This window comes from Lepus europaeus, chromosome 17 (genome assembly GCF_033115175.1).
Source record: "Lepus europaeus isolate LE1 chromosome 17, mLepTim1.pri, whole genome shotgun sequence".
Lineage (NCBI taxonomy): Eukaryota > Metazoa > Chordata > Mammalia > Lagomorpha > Leporidae > Lepus > Lepus europaeus.
The window spans coordinates 84,024,713-84,036,006 of NC_084843.1; the positions used below are offsets into that span (position 1 = coordinate 84,024,713).

The 11,294-nt window shown below is 40.0% G+C and overlaps 1 long non-coding RNA gene across 8 annotated transcripts in view; it reads left to right on the plus strand.

The window, feature by feature from the left end:
* LOC133776143 (uncharacterized) overlaps nt 1–7,092 on the plus strand; it is a 71,416-nt gene extending 64,324 nt beyond the window's left edge. For 7 of the 8 annotated variants that reach the window (XR_009868344.1, XR_009868349.1, XR_009868348.1 and 4 more), the window contains one exon: nt 6,986–7,092. This is a non-coding gene — a long non-coding RNA (uncharacterized LOC133776143). Of the gene's footprint in view, nt 1–858; nt 1,359–6,985 lie in introns of those variants that run through there. The other variant, XR_009868345.1, reaches the window with a different exon arrangement.
* The last annotated feature ends 4,202 nt before the right edge of the window (nt 7,093–11,294 follow it).

The following is an 11,294-nucleotide window of genomic DNA, read 5'->3' on the forward strand; positions in this document are numbered from 1 at the left end:
GGAGAACCCTGAAAAGCTGCCCTGGGATTCTCCAGTTGTGAAGTTTCTGGAGCTGGCATTTTCTCCCAATTTGATGTTTTCTTCTTAACTTCTTTTCTCTTTGTAAATAAATTTCTGGCTGTTCTATCTCTGTGTGGAGAGTGCTTGTTGCTCACAGATTTGGCCCTGCTGAATAAATTCTGTAGCTGCACTTTAAAGTAGCTCTTTAATGCTACATATATACGGCCAGGTTCACTTTTTGTTTTACATTTGAAGTGATTACCATCACCATTGTGGATCAGGAGCCTGTACTGTAATGTTTGTCACAAGTCTAACCTCAAGTCTCCAAGCATGGCTTTCTGATTAGGGCATCATCCAGTCCCTGTCATTACATCAGTTGTCTCAGAAGCAGCCATGTCTGTGATTTTTGGATCCCACTAGGGACATATGTCATCAGGTGCTGCCCCAGGAAATGTATATCTTTACATATAGACATGTATGTTTTTGTTACTTTTGGGGGATACTCAGGAAAATAAATTTATTCTGCTTTTTTAATTGTTTAAAATACAATTTCTTAGCCTCACCTTTCCTTTAATACATTTGTTTTATATTTTTGTCAAACCAGTGGTTAAGAATGCTATACTACTATAGTTTTTATGATCTGTCATTATTTAAAAATTTATATTGGTGAAATGATTATATTTCCATTTGATAATTATTTATAACCCTTGTCTATATTCCCACTGAAGTAGGGTCTTTATTTTTTACATGTTGATCCTTTATTTAGTGGCTAATTAAGCCCTTGACTATAATGTTAATTAAAATATGTTATCTCAAAAAACAAGGATTAATTTCTTTGACCCATTTTTTTTTTAACAGGCAGAGTTAGACAGTGAGAGAGAGAGAGACAGAGAGAAAGGTCTTCCTTCCGTTGGTTCACCCTCCAAATGGCTGCTACGGCTGGTGTACTGCGCCGATCCGAAGCTAGGAGCCAGGTGCTTCCTCCTGGTCTCCCATGTGGGTACAGGACCCAAGCACTTGGGCCATCATCCACTGCCTTCCCGGGCCACAGCAGAGAGCTGTACTGGAAGAGGAGCAACCGGGACAGGACTGGCACCCCAACTGGGACTAGAACCTGGAGTATCAGCGCCGCAGGCAGAGGCTTAGTCTAGTGAGCCATGGTGCCAGCGACCCATTTATTTTTGATGATGATCCCAGTTAACCACTCTGCTTTTTTTTTTTTTAAAGATTTATTTATTTATTTGAAAGTCAGAGTTACACAGAGGAGAGGCAGAGAGAGAGAGAGAGAGAGAGAGAGAGAGAGAGAGAGAGAGGCCTTCTATCCGATGGTTCACTCCGTAGTTGGCTGCAATGGCTGGAGCTGCACAGATCCAAAGCCAGGAGCCAGGAGCTTCCTCCGGATCTCCCACACCAGTGCAGAGGCCCAAGGACCTGGGCTATTCTCTACTGCTATCCCAGGCCATAGCAGAGCTGGATCGGAAATGGAGCAGCCAGTATTAGAACCGGTGCTGATATGGGATGCCGGTGCTTTGGGCCCAGGCATTAATGCACTGCGCCACAGCGCCAGCCCCATCCACTCTGGTTTTGTTCCTAACAAACTATGAAGTTACAGGATTGTTGTGGTAATTTGATATCCCTGTCAAATTTCAATTGCATTTTTCTTAGGCCTCTCATTTGATTTAATACATTTACATATGAAATAAATGCCTCCCAAAGCTGAAAGTTAGGCTTTCGTAAAGGCTGTCATCTTGGATGCCAGTTTCAGTATCATCATGTCCATAAACATTGTTACATCAGCTGTGCAACTCTCATGTATACACTTTCTAAGGATCACGTTGGAATAGTGAAACTTATACAATGTGAGGTCCATCACTCCATGAGGGAAACACTGCATTATATATTTTGATAAAATGATTATTTTTTCAATGTTAAATATCAATTGTAACTCAATTTAATATTTTTAAAACTACTGTAAATAAGTAGAACTGATATTTCTAATTTTTTTGCTTGAAAATTTTTCTGGCTTTGTTATGGGAGGTGAGTCCAGTCAGGGCAGCGCTAGTGGGCAAGGAGAAAGTGGCTGCAGGTATTGAAACCTGTTGGTATGTCAGGCAGAGACAGAGCAGCCTTGAGTCCTGTGTGACTGTCTTGTGTTGAGAGGCAGCCATTCTCTCCCTAGCTCTCCTCAGCAACAGCAGCTGGCGCAGGGGCCAAAGTCAGCCCACTTCTGACTGCACTCCATACACCTCCCAGGGTTCCTGTTCTTTGCCCTGGCACCCTCACCTCCTGGAGAGTTCTATCTGTCTGGGGATCGAGGTGCACTAACCTTACTTTCATTTTGCCATATACCTCCTTACCTTCACTTTTCCCTGCTTCTCTTTCTCAGTCCTGCCTGTGGGCTCCTTTGCCTCCATTCCTCCAACCTCCTCCCCTGGCTCTTTGTGTCAAGGAAAGTGTGGCACCGCTGCCCACCACCTCCACCAGGCCCAGTTGAATAGGAGTAGTGGAAAGTGTAGGGAGTTCTGTGGGCTCAAGGGCAGGGTTTTCTGGAGAATTCTACTCCATCTCTTTAATTTCGGTGGTTGGAATTGTTAAGCTTTTTGTTTTTGTTCTTGAGGAGGTTGTAGGTATTTATAAAGGGATATGAGAGTGGATGAGATACATGAGTCAACCCTCTTAGGAACTTCCAAAGGTGCTGTGTTACCTGACCCTCTCATGTGTGCAGTTCAGGGTATTGAGAGTCTTGAGCTTTATTTCCATATTCAGAGGTGGAACCTCCCCAAATCAAGAATGGAGGTTCAGTGTCCATGTGTGGCAGGAATCCTGGGAGCAAGGGTTTCCTTGTTTCTCTTTTTCTTTTCTGTTTTACTCTGGCAACACATACACACACAATTCAAAAAAAAAATCCTCTAACTTGTTTGGACTGACTAGAGAAGACATTCAGCCAGTTATGCTATTTCCCCAGGTGGAGTGAATGGCTTTTCTTCATTTGTAAGTAGCTGAATGACATCTTGATCCAGTTTACTTTCCAGCCACAGGGCATTTTTGAATGTCTCATAGTGACACAGGCAATGCAAAGATGACACCAGCTTCTAATGGCAGTACGACAGCAGCAGCCAGTCACCACCACTACCACCATCATCACTGCCTTCCATACCATCCTCTTCCTCACCTCCACACCACCACCCTGAACACTACCTTCATCTGGAGACAGCTAATATTATCTACCCTGTACAGCAGCATACCTCTTCCAAGCTGTTAACAGCCATGTTGCCTGAGCAACCACAGCCATATTTCCCAGACTCAGCATTGAGTTAGGTATCTGGACCAAGTTACAGCAGCTCCAACTCAGATCCTGCTACCATTAACACACACCATCATCAGCGCTGATATCACCCACACCAGCAGCTAGATATGGAGCATAATAGATCTATTGGAATAAAGCCTTTTTGGTCATGTCTGGTCAGTAATAGATCCAAGAGCTGAAAAGGAGTAGCATTCAAAAAATGCCAGATGACTTGGAGAATCTGTCCTCTCTTGCAGAGTCTCCTAGGGACTGGAGATGTTGTGTGTTTTAAACATGATAATATACTCTTAGCCCTTGACATCCTTGGATCTCCACATATTGAATATTTTTAAGAAATTTATGTTGCACATTATTGATGTATGGTGACCTACATGAAATTCTTATCTCTCCTTAGCTGCTCAGCTCAGACCATATCAAAGTTTTCTTTAAAAGATTTTGAGGTTTGAAATATTCCCATTCATTTAGCATTTCTCATTGACGCATCAAGCCAGGGACTCTTGAGTTGGCCAGAGTGGAAAAATTATATAAATCCAAACAAGATTTAGGAAGCTGTTAAATAAGTATCACTGGGCTCCAGAAATCCTGATGAGCACCTGTCATTGCAACAGTGCTATTGAGATCTGCTTTGTCAATTGTATCTGTGCATAATTACTAGGACAAAAAAAATAGTGTATCAGTCACAGAGTACCATTAAGCAGTTGAATTTGACCACAGACCACCACTGGGAGCAATCATGACAGCTTCTTGAGGCACTATGAAACACACATTCCAGAGTCCTCATAAACAGCTGTCTCTTCCTGTACACTATACCCTGTCTAGCAGGCAACACATGAAGAGATGAAGCTATTCACCTTTGTAGGATGTTAGGCTTTGGTCCAATTAAAAGAATAGCCACTTAGGATGCCTTAGCCCACCCCTATCTAGATGAACGATGACTATGATACCACTTGTGTATATGTAAATCTTGCTTTTCCACCTCTAGAGGAGGAGTTTGTAACAGTGACTTTGAGCCATCACCAATCCAAAATTTGATAACACTATTGATAAGAATCTCAGGTCTCTAAATCAGTTTAAATATTCACCAGTTCCTTTTTGGAACAGCAAAAGGAAACAGAATGCTTCTTTGCATCAACTCTCAGTTTGCTCTGTGACTTTACAATCTTTGTTAGTTTCACTGTTGCTTAGCCCTCTGCCATACCCCCAACTATTCTGGTTTGGGAGTGACTGTATATTTGAGCCATTCCTAAGGATTTACGATTTTCTAAAACAAAAGAATCTAAAAACCTTGGCTATGACAAATCAAGAAACCTCCTGAGCTCATCATGGCTGCACTTGGGGAGTGAGCAGTCAGGAAGTAAGGAGAGGCAGATTATCTAATGACTAATCCCTATGATTAGCTTCTCATTCTAATGAGCTGTGATGGTCATGTGTGTTTCCTAAAATCCAAAATTAGGAGCTGGCATTATGGCACAATTGTTGCATGTGATGCCAGCAAACTACACTGCATTGCTGATTTGAATCCAGCTCTGCTTCTAATCCAGTTTCCTGGTTTTGTACCTGAGAAGGGAGCAGCAGATTACTTGAGTACTTGGGACCCTGCCACCCATGTGGAAAACCAGAATAAAGTTCCTAGCTCCTGTCTTTAACTGGCCCAGCCCTTGCTATTATAGCCATCTGGACAGTGAACCATAGCATGAAAAATTCTCTCTCCCTTCTCTCTCTCTAAAAAAGGCCCTTTTATAAAATAAAATCTAATGTTTTGGGTAAAGGAAATGAGTTTGTGACTAAGAGAGACTAAACTCTTATTTTTCTGTGTGATATATGTATACAAAATCTGTTCTTATTAGAGGCTTTTTTGCTCATGTGTATATAAAATAACATACATCTTTGATGTATGTAACTAAATAATTTCTGGACTATTTTAAAAATAATCCAACATTACTTTATATAGAGAGAATTAGTTTGCACATTTTGATCTGAAATTTTGTGGCATTTTTCCTGCGTTGGACAGTGAAAAATAATAAAGATAAAAACAAATTAAAAAATTAAAGCAAAAAAGCACAAAATTTGATTATATCAAAAGTGTTTGTATTCTTAGGCAATGCTGTGAATGTCACAGTGGTAAATAACTTTATTTTTTGACAGTCTTTATCATGTTGGATGTGTGTATGTATGAAAACAACATGAAGACCTCTACCTCCTGGAACTGTGTAACTGGTCTTGTTTACTTCCACTTGTTGATGATGACATTTTTAAATTCAATGTGAGACTGGAGCCCTTACTGTCCCTTCCAACTTTTATATTAAAAATAAAACAAGAAAATAACAAGAAAATTGAAAGTTGTTTATCACCTGTATAAGCACAAATGGGTTATCTTGAAATTGGTTGGGAATAAAACCTTGGTGTATGTTATAGACAATTAACTGTTAAAGTCACTGTAAGATATCTGTATTTAGCAGAGTATTTGTATCTAGAATGATCTGAGTTGAATTTAATGACTATTAATAAATCATGTTTGGAAGTTTTAACAACAGTGAAGTAATTATTTACTGTGAAATTAACAAACATTGAATTAATAAAGTGTTCATTTGTTAATAATATTAACTACCAGACCATAACATTAAAGGCTAAAGAAATAACAGTAAAAATTGATGAAAGAAAATGAATAATATTATTTATGGATTCCTTGTGTACAAAAAACTAATTTATTTACTACTACTAACAAAAACATTGAAAGACAGGTACTTTTGGGCCCGGCACAGTGGCTCACTTAGCTAATCCTCCACCTGTGGTGCCAGCATTCCATATGGGCTCTGGGTTCTAGTCCCGGTTGCTCCTCTTCCAGTCCAGCTCTCTGCTGTGGCACAGGAGGGCAGTGGAGGATGCCCAAATGCTTGGGCTCCTGCACCCGCATGGGAGACCAGAAGGAAGCTCCTGGCTCCTGGCTTCTGATTGGCACAGCACCGGCCATAGTGGCCATTTGGGAGGTGAACCAATGGAAGGAAGACCTTTCTCTCTCTCTCTCTCTCTCTCTCTCTCTCTCTCTCTCTCACTGTCTGAAACTTTACCTGTCAAATAAATAAATAAAAGAATTTTAAAAAAAGACAGGTACTTGTGCTCTCATCTTATTTATTCCAGGACATACATTAGATAATTTTTAAAGGCAAACACTACAGCCCACTTTCTTCTTGGAATTCTTACATTTGGATTGACAAAATGTTTTTTTTTTAATTGTATTGATTTATTTGAGAGGTAGAGTTACAGACAGTGAGAAGCAGAGACAGAGAGAAAAGCCTTCCTTTCGTTGGTTCATTTCCCAGATGGTTGCAACGGCCGGAGCTGAGCTGATCTGAAGCCAGGAGCCAGGTGCTTCCTTCCAGTCTCCCATGTAGGTGCAGGGGCCCAAGGACTTGGGCCATTCTCCACTGCTTTCCCAGGCCATAGCAGAGAGCTGGGTGGGAAGAGGAGGAGCAGCCAAAACTAGAACCGGTGCCCAAATGGGATGCCGGCACTGCAGGTGGAGGAAAAACCTACTGTGTCATGGCACCGGCCCCGACAAAATTGTTTTAAAAGAATAAACTATTTCTCTCCATCTCACTAACGTTCGCTTTTTGTTTTTTGGATAATAGCCATTGTAACTGTACTGAGATGATACCTCATGTTGATTTTTGTTTGCAGTTACCTGCTGCCGGAATATTTAAGGAGCTCAGTAAATACCATAACCACAAAACAAGTAACCCAGTTGTGAAGAGAACAAAGGATATGAAGAGATATGTTTTAAAGGATGAAATACAATGGGTAGCAGACAAATAAATAAAGTCTGTTTATATCCTTTGTCCAGTGGTGTATTCTGGATATTAATACTTAGATACATAATCTGAAAACATTTCTCCCTTTCTGTTGTTTGCCTCTTCATGCTGTTAGTTGTTTCCTTCACTGGGCAGAAGTTTCTCAGCTTATTGCAATCCCATTTATTTATCTTTGCCTTCATTCCCCGTGCTTTTGTGGTCTTACACAAGAAGTATTTGCCAGGCCAGTGTCTTGCAGCATTTTCCCTATATTTTCCTCTAATAATTTGATGATTTTAGGGCTTAAGTTCAGCTCTGTTACCCATCGTGAATTTATGTTTGTATAGAATGTAAAGAAGAGATACTGTTTCAAACTTCTGGAAGTGGAAATCCAATTTGCAAACACAATTTGAAAGGAGTACACTTTTTCATGAATGATTTTAGCTGGTTTGTCAAGATTATTTGATTGCAAATTAATTTCAAGATTTTTTTTTTTGGTTCTGTGTGAAATTTCCTTGGAATTTTCATTGGAATTGCACTGACTGTGTAAATAGCTGTGGATAGTTCGGACACTATGCTGATAATTATTTTAATCCATGAACATGTACAATTTTCCTGTTTTTATGTCTTCTATTTATTTCTTTTTTTGTAATATTCATTATAGAGATCATTCATATCCTTGGTTATTCATATCCCATGGTACTTAAATTTTTATAGGTATTATGAATGGCACTGTTGTTTTGAGCCCTTTTTCAGCTAGGACATTGCTGGATTCTCTGTGTTTTTATAGCCTGCAACATTATCAGTTCCAATAGTCTCAGAGGATTCTTTTGATTCCCATGTATAAAGGATCATGTTGTCTGCAATCAGAGATAATTTGACTTCTACCTTTCTAATTTTATTCCTTCAATTTTTTTTCTTATCTAATAACTGTGGCTAAAACTTCCAGAAACATATTGACTAATAGTGGTGAGAGTGGGTGTCATTGTCTTGTTCCAGACAATGTGGAAATGCTTCCAGCTTCTCTCCATCCCATATGATTTTAGCTGTGGGACTGCGATATATTCCTTGATTCTGATAAGGTATGTTCCTTCTACATCCAGTTTTAGGATTTTTATCATGACAGAAAGTTTTATCAAATGCTTGCTCTACATCTATTCAGTTAATCATTTTTACCCTTCATTTTATTTATATGATGTGTCAAATTTATTGATATGTATATGTTGAACCATTCCTGTCTCTCTAGGATAAATCCCAGTTGGTCTGGGTGGATAATGTTTTTGATGTATTTCTGGATTCAATTAGCTAATATTTTCTTGAGAATTTTTGCATTTGTATTCATCAGGAATATTGATCTATCATTTTCTTTTTTGTTATACCTTTACCTGGTTTTAGAATTAAGGCAATTTTAACATCATAAAATGATTTTGGAATGTTTTCCTTGCTTTCAATTGTTTTTGGAAAGTTTAGGAAGAATGGCTATTAGTTGTTCCTTAAAAGTTTGGTATAGTTAAGTAGTAGAATTAAATATCCAGTCCAGGGCTTTTCTTTGTTGAGAAGATCTTTAACCCTGCTTCAATGTCAGCCTTGGTTATTGATCTATTCATGTTTTCTATGTCTTTGTGCACCAGTTTTGTTAATTAAATGTGTTTAGAATTGTATCATTTTTTCTAGATTTTTCAATTTGTTGGAATATAGCTGTTTCTAGTAATTCCTAATAGTTCTTTTATTTCTGTGGTATCAGTTATGAATATCCTTTTTCATTTTGTTTTATTAACTTGAGTCTTCTCTTTTCTCTTTGCTAGTTGGGTCAGTGATTTATCAATTTTATTACTTTTTTCATTTCACTGATCTTTTGTAAAATATTTATTTTTTTATTTCTTCTGTAATTTTTACTATTTCTTTCTTCCTAGTAATTTGGATTAGGTTTTATTGTTATTTTTGTATGTCTTGAGATAAATTGTTAGATCATTTATTTGATATCCTTTATTTTTTCTAAAGATTTATTTATTTATTTGAAAGAGTTACACAGAGAGAGGAGGAGGAGGAGGGAGAGAGAGAGAGAGAGAGAGAGAGAGGTCTTCCATCTAATGGTTCACTCCCTAATTGGCCACAATGGCCAGAGCTGTGCAGATCTGAAGCCAGGAGCCAGGGGCTTCTTCTGGGTCTCCCGTGTAGGTGCAAGGGGGCCAAGGACTTCTTCTAATGCTTTGCCAGGCTACAGCAGAGAGCTGGATGAGAAGAGGAGCAGCCAGGTCTTGAATCAGCACCAATATGGGATGCCAGCACTTCGTGCCAGGGCATTAACCCACTGCACCACAGTGCCGCCAGCCCTTGATATCCTTTCTTTTCTTTTTTTTTTTTAAGATTTATTTATTTACTTTGAAAGGAGTTACACAGAGAAGGAGAGGCAGAGAGAGAGAGAGAGAGATAGAGAGAGAGAGAGGTTTTCCATCCACTGGTTCACCTCCTAGATGGCTGCAATGGCTGGAACTGTGCCAATCCAAAGCCAGGAGCCAGGGGTTTCTTATGGGTCTCCCATGTGGATGAAGGGGCCCAAGGACTTGGGCCATCTTCTACTGCCTTCCCAGGCCATAGCAGAGAGCTGGATTAGAAGTGGAGCAGCCAGGACTTGAACCGGTGCCCATATGGCACTGTAGGCGGCAGCTTTACCCACTACACCACAGTGTCAGCCCCAATATCCTGTCAACTTTTGTTATTTATACTTGTTGACATAGACTTTCCTCTTGACACTGATTTTGCTATACCTCATAAGTTTTTTTTTATTTGACAGGTGGAGTTATAGACAGTGTGAGAGAGAGAGAGCGATAGAGAGAAAGGTCTTCTTTTTGTTGGTTCACTCCCCAAATGGCTGCTATAGCTGGCACTGTACTGATCCAAAGCAAGGAGCCAGGTGCTTCTTCCTCTTCTCCCATGTGGGTGCAGGGGCCCAAGCACTTGGGCCATCCTCCACTGCCCTCCTGGGCCACAGCAGAGAGCTGGACTGGAAGAGGAGCAACCGGAACTAGAACCCGGCACCCATATGGGATGCCAGCACCACAGGTGGATTAACCAAGTGAGCCACAGCGCCAGCCCCTCCCATAAGTTTTTTTTTTTTTTTTTGACAGGCAGAGTTAGACAGTGAGAGAGAGAGAGACAAAGAGAAAGGTCTTCCTTTACCATTGGTTCACCCTCCAATGGCCACTGCAGCTGGTGCGCTGTGGCTGGTGCACTGCACCGATCCGAAGCCAGGAGCCAGGTGCTTCCTCCTCATCTCCCATGCAGGTACAGGGCCTAAGCACTTGGACCATCCTCCACTGCACTCCTGGGCCAGAGCAGAGAGCTGGACTGGAAGAGGGGCAACCAGAACAGAATCCGGCTCCCTGACCGGGACTAGAACCCAGTGTGCCGGCGCCGCAGGTGGAGGATAAGCCTGTTGAGCTGTGGCGCCGGCCACCCTTACGTTTTGATATGCTGTGTTTTTATTGTCATTTGTTTCAAGCATTTTTAAATTTCTCTTTCTATTTCTTCAATATCCATTCTTTATTCAGGAATGTGTTGCTTATTCTCCATGTGTTGCATATTTTCTAGAATGTCTTGGATTGTTTATCTCCACTTTCATTTCACTACGGTCAGAAAAGTTCCCTCCCACCCTTCTTCCTCCTCTCTCTCATTCTTATTTTTTACAAATATCTATTTCAGTTAACTTTATACTCGTAAGATTAACCCTAGACTAAGTAAAGGATTCAATAAATAGTGTGAAAAAAACACTGTTCCTCAACAATAAAGACAAGGGCTATAAAAAAATCATCAACTCTCAAAATGTCAATTTCAATCCTATAGATTATCTTTTAGGTACTCTATTACTTATCACAAATAAGCAAAAACATATGGTATTTGTCTTTTTCAGACTGGCTTATTTCACAAAATATAAGGGCCCAGTTGCGACCATCTTGTTGTAAACAACAGGATTTCAATTTTTATGGTGTAGTAGTTCATAATGTATATATATACACCACAATTTCTTTTTCCAGTCTTCAGTTGATGGATATGATGGATATGATGGGTTGATTCCATATCTTAGCTATTGTGAATTGAGTTGCAATAAGCACAGGAGTACATGTAACTCTTTCATATGCTGGTTTATTTTCATTTGGATAAATTCCCAGGAATGGGAGTTATCTCCATGCTGTCTTCCA